Genomic DNA, 17381 nt, shown 5'->3' with positions numbered 1-17381 from the left:
GAGAATGGTCTCCCTGGGAAGGGCCTGGGTTTTGCCCCTTTGGGGTGTGTCTTTTTTTTTAATACATATTTTTATTAGTTTTCCAATATAAAACTATACAAAACAAAACATCTAATTTATCACCAGAAAACAACCTTTCTCCCTCCTCTATGTGACATCCTTCAAATATATAAAAGGATGTCACATAGAGGAGGGAGAAAGGTTGTTTTCTGCTGCTCCAGAGAAGCGGACACGGAGCAATGGAGCCAAACTACAACAAAGAAGATTCCACCTAAACATTAGGAAGAACTTCCTGACAGTAAGAGCTGTTCGACAGTGGAATTTGCTGCCAAGGAGTGTGGTGGAGTCTCCTTCTTTGGAGGTCTTTAAGCAGAGGCTTGACAACCATATGTCAGGAGTGCTCTGATGGTGTTTCCTGCTTGGCAGGGGGTTGGACTCGATGGCCCTTGTGGTCTCTTCCAACTCTATGATTCTATGATTCTATGATCACCAACATCTTTTTTTTTTTTTTACTTCCATCAACATGTCTGATAATTCTCCATCTTAATCACTTCTTGTACATTTCTTAATTTAATATTGCACTACAATAATATCTTAATTTACCTTATTTTTTAAACAATATTTCTACCATACATTCTCACAGAGCTTCCTGAAAACTTACAAACGTTATCTGGTCATCACATATACTTTTCATATAATCTGTAAATTTAATCCAGTCTTCAGTGAATCTCTGGTCTCGTCGGTTCCGGATCCTTCCTGTTAATTTATCAAGTTCTGCATATTCCATTAATTTCATTCTCCATTCTTCAATCGTAGGTAATTCTTCTTGTTTCCATTTTTGGGCCAATAGTATTCTTGCTGCCGTTACTGCATATAAAAATAACTTCCATTCTTTGTTATTAATTTCATTTCCTATTATTCCTAGTAGAAATGCTTCTGGTTTCTTAACAAATGTATATTTCAACATCTTTTTTAACTTATTATATATCCTTTCCCAAAAGCATTTCACTTTTTTACACTCCCACCACATATGGTAAAATGTTCCTTCTTTTTCTTTACACTTCTAACATTTATTACTTACTTTATACGTTTTTGCTAATTTTACTGGTGTTACATACCATCTATATATCATTTTCATCACATTTTCCTTTATTGTAGTACACACAGTAAATTTCATTCCTTCATTCCACAATTTAACCCAGTCTTTAAATTGTATATTATATCCAAAATCTTTGGCCCAATGGATCATAACCGATTTAACCTCCTCGTCCTTTGTATACCATTCCAATAATAATTTATACATTTTAGACAGAATTTTTACGTCATTATTCAATACTTCCAATTGATATTTTGATTCCTTGTCGGTAAAACCTCTTTCTAATACATCTTTTTTAAACATTTCATTAATCTGAAAATAATGCAACCAATCATTTACATATTCTTTTACTTCAACATATGGTTTCAGTTTCCATTTACTTCCTTCTTTCATTATTAAACTCCCATATGTTATCCATCTCCCCCTCATATTGATCTTCTTCACACTCATCACCTCCAACGGAGACAACCAATGTGGAACCTTTGGGGTGTGTTTTTGGGGCTGTCACAATGAACTCCTGAACTTCAGAATTCACCACTGCACCACTGGTCAAGAGAATAAGAAAGAGTCTGTATGGTGTTTGGGTGAGATATAAGAATTTTTTGGAAAGAAAAACATTGTTATGCAGTCAAATGCGCCTTGGAAGATGGTGGATAATACCATCTATCCAGCTCGCACAAGGTAATTTGAGGCTGATTATGGGGAGTAAATCAGTCTCCCTCATCTTCTCAACTTCAGCGATGATGACCTAGATAAAGGCATGGGATTAAATTTCAGTTGTGTACTCAAGATCACATAGCACAGAGTGTTAACTTCTTAAAACCACCTTGCAGTCATGGTGTCAAAAGGGTGTGATTGTGCAACTACGTTGATCTAGGAGGAGGTGGTCCTTCAAAAATCCCTGTCCTATGCTGCTTAGAACATTAAATATCACTACCCAGGCAGGCCCAATATGTGGCCCATGAAATCAGCAAAATAACCAGACTGTACAATGGTGATGGGATAAAATCAGGACAAATCTTTGTTGGCAGCAGCAGGCAGGGCAAGGGTTGGCATGGCACTGGGTCCCAGGATCAGTTCATCATTCCACAAGCCACAAGTTGATGGAATGGAACCGCTGGGTTTGGATCACTCCAAACGGGAGTTGGCCAGTGTTGAACCTTGCCGTGGTGCAGACCAAGCAAGCAAGGTCTCCCTTGAGGACCAGGGTGCAGGTTCCAACCAGGCAGATACCGAAACCACGCTTGGGTTTGCCGTGGTCAATCCTCTCCCCAGGCCCCTTAGGGGGGACCCTCTATACTATGTTGATGCTGACCAATGCCATTTCCATCCTCATGCAAACAATGTTTTCCAGCCTAACAAAGGAAAGGCATAATTTCACTGAGGGAAAGTGGGGGGGAAGCCAATCACGTTTGGAGAAAATAAAATCCTTTCTGGCCCTGTCAACCAACGACCCAAAATTGCCCAGTGAAGACTCTAACCTGAGGGTGGGCAGGCGGGAAGCTCTGAAAGCTCCAGGGGAAACAGCCTTATACAGGCCTCCCCTCCCCTCCCCTCTGCAGCAAAGGCTTATGGGACAGCTTTTCCCCAGTAGCCCATCACACAGAGATGATACTGGGGAAAACCTTGCACAGTATTTTGCTACACTCTATGGGCCACAACACTTCTGGGCACGGAGGGGGGCTTATGGATACTTTGGATTGTGCGTGCAAATGTCCTGGCAGCCACTAAAATAGTTTGAATGGCACAGCCACATTCTTCAGATCATTGGCACTGGGCAACAGCCTGGCCGCAGCATCCCAGCCTAGAAGTTTCCCAATACTTTTCAGAGACAGACCCACGTTCATGGATGAGTCCAAACCTAGTGTTCAAATTATAAGCATTTCATTGTGATGGGATTCACATAGGATATTTGCCTTGTTAAGTGAGAAACAGTTTGTGTGTGTTGATCAGCTCTGCCTGAGTGTTTCTGGGCCCAGCTAGATATTTGCTTGTTGATATGATTAAACTAAAATGTGGCAGACAGCAGATGAGAGAAAAGAGCAGGTTTCTCTCTTTCTTCCTGATTGTCAGCTGCTTGCTGAAGTTTGCTTCATAATTAGAATCCTGGCTGACAAGTTTAATTGGGCTTTCTGCTGAGAAAATTACAGCTAATTGCAGAGCCTTGTCTTGTTTTGCTGCCCATTTGGGACTTGGCACAAGGTGGAAAGCACAGCGTCCAGGTAAACACAGGTCACAGTTAATACCATGTAAAAGTCAAAGCGCTGTTTACAATGCAGCACAGAAAACTGTATAGCAAATGCTATTTTAAGGTTAGCTGTAATACTGAATAATCAGGAATAATGATGATCTGTGAAAATTGCACCTGTATGTAGCATATGCAATGGCTGTAAGGGCTCTCCGTCAATTATCTCTAATTGCAGGGTCTTGACACAGTGTTTGCCGTTGGGAGAAGCCCCTGGAGAGTTCGCTCCAAATGACAAGAACAGCATTCAGTTAAACAGGTTTACACTGGTGCACGTACCAAGGCAGAACTGAACTTTAGAGGGCTGATTTAACGCAGATCAGAGAGTTTTTATGAAAGATTGCCAAAGCAGTTCACTGTTTCTTGCAATCCAGCTAGGCCACTCCTATTTATGTGCCCAAGTCCAAAGTCATGCGCCATGAAATGTTTAATTCTGTCCCTTTAATGCATCAGGTCAAGGGTGAGGAAAACACAGCCCCAGGGTCTGAACAGGACTCTCTCTGGTCCCAGGCCACAGACCCCATGGGCCCTGATTCACAGGCTGTATCCGTTGCTAGTTGTACTCAGAGTAAACCCAGTCAAATAAATGAGCATGGTTGTGTTGAGTGCACTAATATCAGTGGGGCTAAGCAGACTTACTAGCATTAGATCCCTGGCTGGAATATATACCTGAGTTCTGAGTTCTGCCTCTTCCTTGTCTGGATGGACAATAGAGAGAGGTGCTTGTAGGAACTGGCCTACTCTACAAAGGTAAAAGTCACATCCACTGTTCCACTCACTTATCCCTCTGGCTTGTCTCCCATTGGAGGGTTGTGTGATGAGCCCTGCAGAAAGGACACTCTGGGACACTCCGAACCACCACCATGCCACTGACCCCCCACTCCGGCCCACCATCACCCCTCCGCTGCCTTTACTTTTGCCCATGGCATGACAATTTTCCACCTTCCCATTTCAACTCTCTGGCATAATCTAGCAATTCTAAAATATAGATGCGCTTTTATTCTCGCAAGATTGAATGTCATGCCTTTGGCTGGACTTGAGGGACGATTCCAACAGATTCCACACAAAAAACGCTTATGTCCCTGTGGAGATAGCAGTACTGAATCGGTGGCGCATGCCCTTCTGGCTTGCACTCTGTATAAAGACTTGAGGAATGAGGTTATCACCCCTCTTTTATTGCCCATTCCGGGTTGCCCAGCCATTACCACAGTGTCCTTTCTCTTGGCAGATCAAGATGAGCAGGTGACAGCAAAGGCTGCAAGGTTTTTAGCTGGGGCAATTAGAATAAGATCCACTATTTGACTATTGATTCAAAACCCTAAAATGTATTTTATATAATTGACTTTTTATTTCTATTCTTTGCATATCGTATTGTTGTTTTATTGCTATGGCCGATGGCTGACACAAATAAAGATTCATTCATTCATTCATTCATTCATTCATTCATTTATTCAACTTTGCCGGCTGGGCTTTCTCCCCACCTCCTCCTGGAATATTCCTCCTGAAATAAGAAGCCAGGGCGGCTTCTGTCAATCAGTGATGTCCTGTTCAAATCAGGACAATTGGTGTGTGTGACAGGATTCAGCTTGGATGGGCAGGCTTAGTTGGAGCAGGCGGAGCGCATTGTAGGAAGTTAGGTTGGAGATGGTGGGGGAGCTCTCCTTCCCACCCCAACATCAGCTGACTTGCAGGGAGTTTCATTGTACTTGGTCACGTCTTGCCTCCCTCTTCCTACTGAGAACTGGCTGGCGTTGCCAAACACTGCAGAAAGTAAGATTAAACTCTGCCTGCATTAGCTGATGGGGGAGGTTGCAATCCTGCTTGGTTTTGGGGTGCTAGTGAGTCCCACCTGGGAACTGGCTGGCTCCTCCAAATACTGCAGGAGGCATCACACACACACACACAAACACACACACACACACACACACACTGCACCAGCTGATGTGCAAGGCATTCAATCTGCTTGGTTCAGATGTGCCAGTGAGTTCCCAGGAGAATGAGATGATGCACCCGAACCCTACAGAAAGGAGGAATGAAGTGCACACCAGAGGATGGCGGGGGAGTGTTTGCTTGCTTGCTTGCTTGCTTGCTTGCTTGCTTGTTTGTTTGTTTGTTTGTTTGTTTTATATACTGCCCTTTATCCAAAGATCCCATGGCAGTGTCCATGGCAAGAAGGACACTGACAAACTGGAACGTGTCCAGAGGAGGGCAACCAAAATGGTCAAAGGCCTGGAAACGATGCCTTATGAGGAACAGCTAAGGGAGCTGGGCATGTTTAGCCTGGAGAAGAGGAGGCTAAGGGGTGATATGATAGCCATGTTCAAATATATAAAAGGATGTCACATAGAGGAGGGAGAAAGGTTGTTTTCTGCTGCTCCAGAGAAGCGGACACGGAGCAATGGATCCAAACTACAAGAAAGAAGATTCCACCTAAACATTAGGAAGAACTTCCTGACAGTAAGAGCTGTTCGACAGTGGAATTTGCTGCCAAGGAGTGTGGTGGAGTCTCCTTCTTTGGAGGTCTTTAAGCAGAGGCTTGACAACCATATGTCAGGAGTGCTCTGATGGTGTTTCCTGCTTGGCAGGGGGTTGGACTCGATGGCCCTTGTGGTCTCTTCCAACTCTATGATTCTATGATTCTATGTGTACAACATTAAGAACACATTTTATGGAGCATCAGTAATAAAAACATAATAAAAAGAGTAACAACAGGCAGTATAATAATACAATAATAACAGCCCCCCTCTGCACAGCTTTAACAAGAAATCGATTATTTAATGGGCAAAGGCCTGGTAAAGAGGAATATTTTTGCCAGGTGTCTAAAGACATGTAATGATAGTGCCAAATTCAGTTGACCCCATTTCATGTTGGCCTTGTACTCACATAAAGAATGAGACATGGCTTAATTTTGGAGGATTTAATTGAACAAACAATTTTATTGTATAAAATTAAAACATCTGTTATGTGAACGAATTTGCAACAGTGCCTGATCCTATAGGAGCATAAAAACTTATGCCTCAAATTTTGAGCAAGCTGAGGGGCAAAAACAAAATTAACTAGATTGACTTTGCCAAGAGAAATATCCCAGCGCAGAGGTTTTGAGACACTGAGTGGATGAATGGATCAGATTATGGGAAATATTCAGAGGTGCTTTTGGGGTTTGTTTGTTTTTTAAATGAGGGTATGGATTCTGTCCATCTTAAATGCCTTTCCCCCATCTTGAGTTACTGTAGGTAAATGTATTTATCTTCTCATACTGGGAAATAAGGCCCTCTTCTTATTCACTAAGCTGACTGCATGTTTACGGAGCTGTAAGAAGATCCAGAATCAACTGAATGAACCAACCTCTTTCCAAGGGTTTGTTTTTGACTGACAAAGCTGAGCAGACATGTCTGCCCACTAAAATTAAATATCACTCAACTCCAGAGCTGGATCACACTTAGAGGCTGAATTTGTCTCTCCAACTCTTACATCACAGAATGCATGCCAAATTTCTGCCTTCAGTAAACAGATGTCAAACGAAATAAAGCCATGTAATGATGGTGCCAGGAGAGCCTCTCTGGGAAGAGTATTCCGCAGTAGGGGAGCCACCACAGCAAAGGCCCATTCTTGAAAAGCTAAGAGAGCCATTGGCAACTGGACTGAATTACAGAGGGCCCAAATACGTATTTTCGGTGACCTCCGAAAATTAGCCTGTTCCTTGTTCCCAGACATGTACACAGAAGTCAAATTCTGAGTGTAAGCTACTTGGGCTAGACTTTTTCAAATTGCTAATGATGCATGCTGCAGAATGATAGGACTGGGGTACCTTGGTTTAAGAACAGCTTAGTACTGTGGTACCTTGTTTGTCAAACTTAATCCATTCTGGAAGTCCATTCGACTCCCAGAACCGTTCGAAAACCAAGGCGCGGCTTCCAATTGCCTGCAGGAGCTGCAGGAGCTTCCTGCACTCAGTCGCGGAAGCCATGTCGGACGTTCGACTTCCAAAGAACGTTCGAAAACCGGAACACTTGCTTCCAGCTTTTGAGCGTTTGGGAGTCAAAACGTACGAGTACCAAGGCATTCGAGAACCAAGGTACGACTGTAATGTATAATATTTTTTTTTAAAAAAAGGCTTGGGGCATCCTGGTTTTTACTTTTCCCAGACATGTACACAGAAGTCCAATTCTGACGGTAAGCTACTTGAGCTAGGCTCTGTTCCTAATTGCTAGGTTTGCATGCTGCAGAATGATAGTACAGTGGTACTTTGGTTTAAGAACAGCTTTGTTTATGAACAACTTGGATTAAGAACGCTGCAAACCCAGAAGTAGGTGTTTTGGTTTGTGAACTTTGCCTTGGAAGCAGAACATGTGCCGCTTCCTGTTGAGTGTGTTCCATTTATAAATTGAGTCTCCCGCTGTATGGGAAAGCAAGCCTTGGTTCAAGAACGCTTTGGTTTAAGAATGGACTTCCGGAATGGATTAAGTTTGTAAACCAAGGTACCACTGTACTGCATAAGTAAAAAAAAAAAAGCTCAACAACTTTCTGGGTGTCCTGGTTTTACTTTGAGAAATATGGCACCCCTAATATCAATTTGTTATTGATAGAAATATGGGGTCAAACAATACTGGGAAGTCAAGTGATGAAGGAGATGAACCCATCTTCAGGGTGGGGGACAGGATGGGACGGGACTGAATCTCATGTGCTCTCGGACTTGACTCTACGTTTAAACCCAGACCTTCATTTTCTGCCAACTAAGAATGATCTCTGGGAAAACTTAACTTTTGCTCAGGACTAAGCAACGCTGCCTACTTATTATCTCTCAAGGAAGACAATCATAGTCGTACAATTCAGGGGGGAGAGGCTTTAGCAATTTGGTCAGGCATGATGCAACTGCAGAAACGAAGAACACACTGAGGAATTATTCCTATCATTGTCAAAATTGCTGGCTTCCATCCTCTTACATAGTTGATATACACATTCTGTTTGGATTAAAAAACAATAGCATCTTTTAAAAGGCATAACAACTTGCTAATGTTCAAAGCGATGTCTAGGCACAGCCAGGGTTCTGCCAGTCTTTTGTATCATCATTCTTCTTTTACATGTTTAGATAAGCTTCCATCCAGTCATCAATTTCAAGGATCATTCTTTTTGTGAAATGTGAACTTCCTTGACTAGGCATGGTTTAGCACATGGTTTAGCACATAGTTTAGCATATTGTTTAACTGAAACACTGCCTCACCACAATGTACCTTATGTTCTCTTGGGTAACAGTCATGGGTATAGTTATTTTCTTTGTAAACCAAGGAAAAGTGAAATTTATAACTAAACAGCTGCAGTTGGTTGTTTTAAAAAGAAGTAATAATAGCTAAAATGTTATTATTTGTATCCCAGCAACCTCCAGCCATCCCTGGGAATAATGTGTGAAGAAAAAGAAAATTTGATGGCTAACTAAAAGACCAAAGCGCTGGTGCATAGATTACCTAACAGCCCCCTATTCAAAGGATACTTTAGCCAAACTGATAACATCCGCATACAAGGCTGTAGTGGAAACATGGGAATCTACATTGGGAGGGGAAGATTTCTCAGTAGGATCCTGCTGGTGCTGTTTCTGCTGTTACTTCTGCTCCACACTATATGCAAGGCACATTCTATTAACTGCAGCATTTATGATGATCCTCTTCCTATTGCTCACGAATTTTACCAGCCAGGAGACCTTGTAATTGGAGAGATGGTTTCCCAAGTCATATACTTGTCTAATATCCAGTCTTTCAGGGAACAGCCTTCACAGATACTGATTGATGAACCTGTGTAAGACATTATTTATTCCCCTTCTATCCGTGTATAATATAATCAGACTGAAATGACTGAAAACGCATCACTACGCAGTACTATGATTCATATTTTGATGTTCTTCTTCATGGAAACCCAATAAAATTGTAAGGGGGGGTTAAGCATTCTTCAGCATTATGGAAGAGGTATGAGGTACTCAACCTCAGTATGACAATGATGGGCAAGGGTGATATGGGCAGACAGAGAGACAGAGACAGGAAGCCCCCAATTTACACGAGGGGTCATGTTCCGGGAATCATGCCGAAAGCCAACGTTGTGTATAGTCAAAATAAATCAGGTTCAATGGCAGATGGGATTCCCAAAGTCTTTTTCCCCAGACACCCACCCCCTTTGCATTAAATTCTTATTGTTTTGTCAGGTATGTAAAGCTGAATACAGATTGTACGTTTACTGTATTCATTTCTCTTATTAACTGTTTGTACTGCTACTAAATTTTCCTTTGCAAGCCGCACTGAAATAAACTGTTCTGTGCTTCTTTTCATGATTTAGTAAGCCTTTTAGAGCATTTTCACATGGTGGATCATGCCTTGTCACTGCCTCCCTATTTCTGTTCTGCCCAAACTTTGTTCCTTCTCAGCCTTGAGGGATGTGAGTTTATGTCCATGTGCACCTTCTGATTCCTCTCTATGGAACACAATTCCTGCTCTTTTCTGTCTCTCCTCGCTTTTGCAGTGCAGCACTTTCTCCCCGCACTTTTCCCTCAGATTGCTCCACTCCTGCTCTCTGAGTGCTCCATTTTCTGTTCAATTGCTCAGTTGAAGATCAGAGCCTGGAAAAGTATTCAGAGCAAAGAGCTTTGCTCTTCACATTCCATTATTTAGTTATATGTACTTCTGGGAGGCATACATCTCACAACATCTCATGGTGAAGTAAGCAGTCAGCAAGGGAAGGGATCAGAGGCTCTGTGTCCTCAGTTGATGTTCTCTATAGCTTTCTTGCACCTATGGGCACTGTGTTAGCATGGCCACACCTATTGATTTTCAATTACTTGTTTTTATTGTCACAAAGAGAAACTCCCTTAAATGCAGAGAGCATTTCTTCTTCTTCTTCTTCTTCTTCTTCTTCTTCTTCTTCTTCTTCTTCTTCTTCTTCTTCTTTAAATGATATTTATTAAAATTTCAGAAACAACAAATTACAGATAAAAATAGTTAAAGATAAAAGAGACAAAGGAAAATATAGAAAAAAATAATAAAAACATACAAAATACAAAGTATAGAAAAAAAATAAAAAAAACACTTAAAAGCAAATTAATCCTTCCGTATCTTACATTTCATTTCCTTACTTCCCTGACCTCCTCTCACCTCCCTTTTTTGTATTCCAGTTCACTTGGTTAATTCAGCAATTCCTTTCCCTCTTTGTTTTTGTCTTAGCCCTTTAACTTAATATATTATAGCTTTAGATTCTCACCTATTAACCATCCATTTTTACATACACCTTTATGACATTGCTGCTAAAACCACTTAACTTCATTCTGACATCATTCTAACATTCATTAATTTTACAATATTTCTGTAAATAGTCTTTAAATTTCTTCCAATCTTCTTCCACCGACTCTTCTCCCTGGTCTCGGATTCTGCCAGTCATTTCCGCCAATTCCATGTAGTCCATCACCTTCATCTGCCATTCTTCCAGAGTGGGTAGATCTTGTGTCTTCCAATACTTTGCAATAAGTATTCTTGCTGCTGTTGTGGCATACATAAAGAAAGTTCTATCCTTCTTTAACACCAATTGGCCGACTATGCCCAGGAGAAAGGCCTCTGGTTTCTTCAAGAAGGTATATTTAAATACCTTTTTCAATTCTTTATAGATCATCTCCCAGAAAGCCTTAATCCTTGGGCACGTCCACCAAAGGTGAAAGAATGTACCTTCAGTTTCTTTACATTTCCAACATTTATTATCGGGCAAATGATAGATTTTTGCAAGCTTGACTGGTGTCATGTACCACCTGTATATCATTTTCATAATATTCTCTCTTAAGGCATTGCATGCCGTAAACTTCATACCTGTGGTCCATAACTGTTCCCAGTCAGCCATCATTATGTTATGTCCAACGTCTTGTGCCCATTTAATCATAGCAGATTTCACCGTTTCATCCTGAGTATTCCATTTCAACAGCAAGTTATACTTCTTCTTCTTCTTCTTCTTCTTCTTCTTCTTCTTCTTCTTCTTCTTCTTCTTCCATTCCATTCTATTTCATTCTGTTGTAATTTAATTACAGCTCCGTGCCAAAGAACTACCAGCACATCCTGGCCTTAGCATTTGCTGTCAAAGAAATCAATGAGAATCCCAAAGTCTTCTCCAACATCTCTCTAGGGTTCCGCGTCCTCAATAGCTACTACACTGCAAGGATGACCTACAAGGCCACGCTCAACCTGCTTTCCACACAGCATAGATTTGTCCCCAACTTCAAGTGTCACAAGTGGAACAATCTGATAGCTCTCATTGGAGGATGCATCTCTGAAATCTCTGCCAATATGGCCACCATTTCAGCAACCCACAAGATTCCACAGGTAAATCGGGAGCATGGGTGTATGGGTCATACTATCTTGATTTCGATAAGCTTGTGACAAGGTTCCTGCAAAGTTTTATTGAAGATTGGATAGGAATTAACCAAGCAGTGCTGAGAGCCAATTGTACAGAAAACTCAAGTATCTGTAAATTGAAGTGGAATGGAATGATTGTGCCTAGGACATAAAGGATTTGAGTTTTTATGGTTTCTTTTTCCCCATTTTTTACTAGACCTAATACACAACTGAAAACACATAATGTAAGGAATGGCTGGCAGACCTGTGTAATTTAGTCCAGAGAGGAAGGGACTAAGGAGGTTAATGTAGTACTTTAAAATACCTTAATGGCTGTCACATAGAAGAAGGGAAATACTTGTTCTCTGCTGCTCTATAAGGCTGGACTACATATTTTAAAAACATTAGGAGAAACATTAAGAAATTATCAATAATGAAGCAGATTACTGGGTATTTTTCCACATTACTTGAAGTTTTCTTCTTTAAAACCTATGCAGACATTTACTGGGAAAGCTATGCCTTTGAAGTACCTGTGAAACCTGTAGTTTTACATTCTCTCATAATCCTTCAGAAACAAAAGAAAACACCTCATGCATTCTATTTTAGCTCACATATGGATCCTTTTGGGCAATACAGGATGCAAACATGCTATTCCCATTTTTATACCAGATGGTCCCAAATGAAGCCAAACAGCACATAGGAATAGTGCGATTACTTCAACATTTCAGATGGACATGGATTGTACTTTGTGCTGTGGATAATGACAAAGGGGACCAGTTTCTACAGACAATTTTACCACTACTCTTTGAGCATGGCATCTGCTATGACTTCATACTAAGGTTGGAAAAATGGAATTATCTAGATGAGATGATACGCTTGGCTTTACAGAATCGGGAAAGTTATGCAATTGCGTTTGAGACAAAAGCTAATGTATTTGTGGTTTATGGGGAACCTCCATCCTTTCTATTTTTGAGAGTATTGTCATTTATAGGACCAATAATGGGATGGCCACCTCTGGGTAAAGTGTGGGTTGCTACATCTCACTGGGATTTTGATTCAGTGTCTATTCAGAAAGACTGGGAAATACAGATGTTCCATGGTACTCTATCCTTCACAGTCCACTCAAGTCAGCCATTAGGGTTCCAGAAGTTCATTCAGACGGTAAGACCCTTCTGGCACAAAGAAGATGTATTCATCCAGGATGTCTGGGAACAGACTTTCACCTGCTCCCTGAAAGCATCTCATGGACAGGAGGTGGAGGCTGAGCAGAAAGAACCCTGCACTTTGGAGGAGAAACTGGAGAACCTTCCTGGGGTTTTGTATGAAAAACAGATGACTGGTCACAGCTACAATGTCTACAAAGCTGTCTATGCTGTGGCACATGCTTTGAACTCCATATACAAATCCAGCTCCAAACATAGCAGATTGGCAAGAGGAGAGAGATTTGCCTTTCTGAATGTGCAACCATGGCAGGTAAAGACAACTCAGGACTTCTTTGCTTTGCCTTCAGCTGCCACTGATCTCCTGGCTTTTCACCTCACCAGTCCCAATGTGCTCCAGCTGTGTCTGGTGGCAAGAGCCACAGATATTAGCCTGCCTGACCTGGTGCACATTTACTCAGAGACAACATCACTGTCATGCTAGCTTGCCAAATACCCACAATAGGAACCCAACTACCGATCTGGTTTGCTAGACATTTTCAATCAATGTATCCCCTCTATAGACTGTTCTTTATGTAATTAATTTCATCATCATCATCATAATAATAATAATAGACAAGTGGAAATACTCCATCACCATATATACTGCTTTAAGAACAGTTATTCATGTCATTAATTCCATGTGAATATTTCAATATTCAAGGTCCATCCCTTTCTGAAGAGCCTTGTATTCAACATCAGCACTGGAGATATGGTGCACTTTGATGAACATGGAGAACTGGTTGCAGGTTTTGATGTTACCAGTTGGATCACTTTCCCCAATGGCTCACTGACTTGATTGAAAGTTGGACGACTGGAGCCTCAGGCTCCAGCAGGCAAAGAGTTAACCATCAATGATGAGCAAATCGTGTGGCATCCATGTTTTAATCAGGTGAATTATAACTGCAAACTCTTGACTATATGAAAGGGGAATGCTCCCTTCTGGGTAGCTCACCATTCCGTCAGTTCTTGAGGTGCCTTATTGTAAATTTAATGCTTTATGATCCTTGACTTCATAAATTGATCTCAAACCTTAAATTAAAGCAAGGAATCCTTTTTGCCATCTCTGCCATTTAATTTCTTTGTGGAAAAATGTTGTCACATAAGCCAGTTACAAAGCATTGGAAAGTAAAATATTTTATTTTGCTAAAATGTCACAGAATATCACGTAGTGATTTCTGGAAGGAAAAAAGATGGCCTTGCTTTTATCTTCAAGTTATCTTTATCTTATTTCTACAACTTCATATTTTGGGGGTCTGGAGGTGACATTGTCTTTTTCATGATCCACTTTCAGGCTGAGTCTTAGACTGATCAAACCAGGAGATGAAGTTGGGAATCGCTAACAAATGGGCAACAGAGCAGCTGAGCCAACTGGTTCATCCTCAGTCTCCCTGCCCCTCACATGAGTCTAATCACATGGAGGTGAAGGACTGAAAAGGGCTAATCTATTGTTGCTCATCTGTATGATTTTGCACAGGCGCTGCCCCTTTCTGTGTGCAATGACAACTGCAACCCTGGCTTCAGTAGAAAAAAGAAGGAAGGAGAGAAGTTTTGCTGCTATGATTGTGCTCCGTGTCCAGAAGGAATGATCTCTAGTCAGAAAGGTGGGAGGCAGGCATTCCCATGACCTAATTTATGGGATTTAATATATATATATAAATAGGCTATTTATTACCTTTGTTTGGAGAATGCTGATGAATGCAGAGCAGTCTAATACTAAAGGGATTTTCAGGAACAATTATCTTGTTGAGTTGTTGTCATTTTTTTTAAAAAAAGGTCAAAGTTATTGGGCTTTTATAGGATTTTTAAAGGATCTTAAAACAACAACAACAACAACAACCCTCTACTTGCCATACGTTCAGGTTTCTCCAGGCATTTTGACTATTCGGCAACAATCTGCCTGGACGCCATTTGGCAGCCCAATTCCCAGATGTGTCAGGGAAAACCCAGACGTATGGCAGCCCTACATTAGACCGATCACAATTTTGCTGCCTACACAACTTATGGGACATTATGAGGATAAAGTGGAGGGAACCAAATGTGCCACTAGCAGTTCCTTGAATATAAATGTAGTAAATGTAATAACTAAATGTAGATGGATGGATGGATGGATGGATGGATGGATGGATGGATGATTAGACGCCTATCTGAGATGGGAAAATGAGCAAAGTGCCCCTCGGTTGCCAGCAATTTCCCAGGCACTGAGAAGGTCCTCTCCTGGTTCCAGCTAACTCTAAAGCCAGGGTAAGAAACCTTTTGCATCCTCAGGGCCTCATCATGTTCTGTGTGACCTTCTAGGAGTAGTTGGTGGGTCCTGAGGCAGAAGTGGAGGGAGCAACTAAGGTGAGTTTTAACTTGTACCGTGGGCTACTTTCTATACACCCGTCTCTCACTCCTTCAACTAGACACCAAGAGGTCTAATCAGCCAGGCAAATACCCTCACAGAGGCTGTAAAGCCCATGTGGTTAGGCTTGTGACCTGGTGAGGGCTTGTGGCCTCAGGACTCTCCTGATGGTCAGATAGAGAGGCCTGGACAGTCACTTTCAACCCACAGAACAGAGGTCCCCATCCCTGTTATGCAAGCAGAACACTAATTTGACCCTTTCACCAGACTTACAGATTCATGCAAACATTAGGGCTAGGTATTTGCTCAACCCACCTGGCATATAATTCATTCTTATCTATCCACTTTCTGAATCAGGGAAGCATTCAGTTACTATGTCCATGAGTTCAACACATGCCACCAGTTCTCACAGACCATAAAAACCCATCCAAAATCAATCTCACTTTCTTTCAAATTATAAGATTCATTTCTCCTGGATTTTGTGAAAGAACACAAAAATAGACATCCTCAAATCTTCTTGTGGCTGATTGCTTTTGAATGGCATTACCCAGTGTAAAGGCGTGCTTAAATAGCTGTTTGTGTTTAGATAGATGTTGGTCAGCATTTTGAAATACTTAAGCACCTCTTCGCTTTTTCAGACATAGACGCTTGCGTCAATTGTCCAGAGGACCAATATCCCAACATGGATCAAACTCAGTGTGTTCCCAGGATTGTGAGCTTCCTCTCTTACAAAGAAAATCTGGGGATCATCTTAGTGGTGTTGGCTATTTCTCTCTCTCTCATCACAACTTTAGTACTTGGCATTTTCCTGAAGCACAAGGATACTCCCATAGTCAAAGCCAACAACCGGACCCTCACCTACATCCTTCTCATCTCCCTCCTCCTTTGCTTCCTGTGCTCCTTGCTTTTCATTGGACGGCCTGGAAGGGTGCTCTGTCTTCTCCGACAAATGGCTTTTGGCCTTGTCTTCTCTTTGGCCATTTCCACTGTGTTGGCAAAGACGGTCACTGTGGTTGTGGCATTTATGGCCACCAAACCAGGATCCAGCATAAGGAAATGGGTGGGGAAAGGACTGACCAATTCAATTGTCCTCTTCTGCTGCTTCATCCAAGCTGCCATTTGTGCTCTTTGGTTAAGTACTTCTCCACCATTTCCAGATAAGGACACGCATTCAGTGATTGGGGAAATCATACTTGAATGTAACGAGGGTTCAGCTTCCATGTTTTACTCTGTCTTAGGCTACATGGGCTTCCTAGCCACCGCCAGCTTCATAGTAGCTTTCTTTTCCAGGAAACTCCCTGACAGTTTCAATGAGGCCAAATTTATCACTTTCAGCATGTTGGTGTTTTGCAGTGTTTGGTTGTCCTTTGTGCCAACCTACTTGAGCACCAAAGGGAAATACATGGTGGCTGTGGAGATCTTCTCCATCTTGGCCTCCAGTGCTGGATTACTGGGTTGCATCTTTTCCCCCAAATGCTACATCATTGTGCTAAGGCCTGAGCTGAACAGCAGGGAACAAATGATAAGGAAGAAAAAATAAATTAAAATACAGATTAATCTCTTTCTTTGACTCTTACTCGTATTTCATCAGATATGACAGTAAGAGAAATGCCATTGGAATTGCGGTATGAGTGTTTGATGCATTCCCTCCCCAAATTCAGTTGACCCCATCTCATGTTGGCCTTGTACTCACATAAAGAATGAGGCATGACTTTGTTTTTGAGGATTTATTTCAACAGCCAATTTTATTGTATAAAACTAAAACATCTTTTATGTGAACTAATTCCCAACCGTTCCTGATCCTATATGAACATAAAAACTTATGCCTCAAATTTTGAGCAAGCTGAGGGGCAAAAACAAAATTAACTAGATTGACTGTGCCACACAAATTATGATCATCTCTTCCCAGCACAGAGGTTTTGAGACACTGAGTGGTTTAATGGGTCAGATTATGGGAAATATTCAAAGAGGTGCTTTTGGTTTTGGGGTTTTTATTTAAAATAAGGGTGTGGATTCTGTCTGTTTTAAATGCCCTCTCCCCATCTTCAGTTACTTGAAAATTTCTCATACTTGAAAATTAGATCCTCTTCTTGTTCACTAAGCTGATTGCATGTTTAAGGAGATGTAAGACGATCCAGATTAT

General features: G+C 41.5%; 1 pseudogene across 1 annotated transcript; it reads left to right on the top strand.

The window, feature by feature from the left end:
• The first annotated feature begins 1742 nt into the window (after positions 1-1742).
• On the top strand, positions 1743-16778 carry LOC308464816 (vomeronasal type-2 receptor 26-like; annotated as a pseudogene). Its single transcript has 7 exons — positions 1743-1777; positions 8985-9131; positions 11392-11683; positions 12302-13168; positions 13559-13786; positions 14372-14498; positions 15877-16778. The product of its transcript is annotated as a vomeronasal type-2 receptor 26-like (transcript).
• Positions 16779-17381: the final 603 nt, after the last annotated feature.

The sequence above is a fragment of the Podarcis pityusensis genome (assembly GCF_964106645.2).
Source record: "Podarcis pityusensis genome assembly, chromosome: 16".
Taxonomy (NCBI): Eukaryota; Metazoa; Chordata; class Lepidosauria; order Squamata; family Lacertidae; genus Podarcis; species Podarcis pityusensis.
This window is presented reverse-complemented; position numbering and strand designations above follow the sequence as displayed.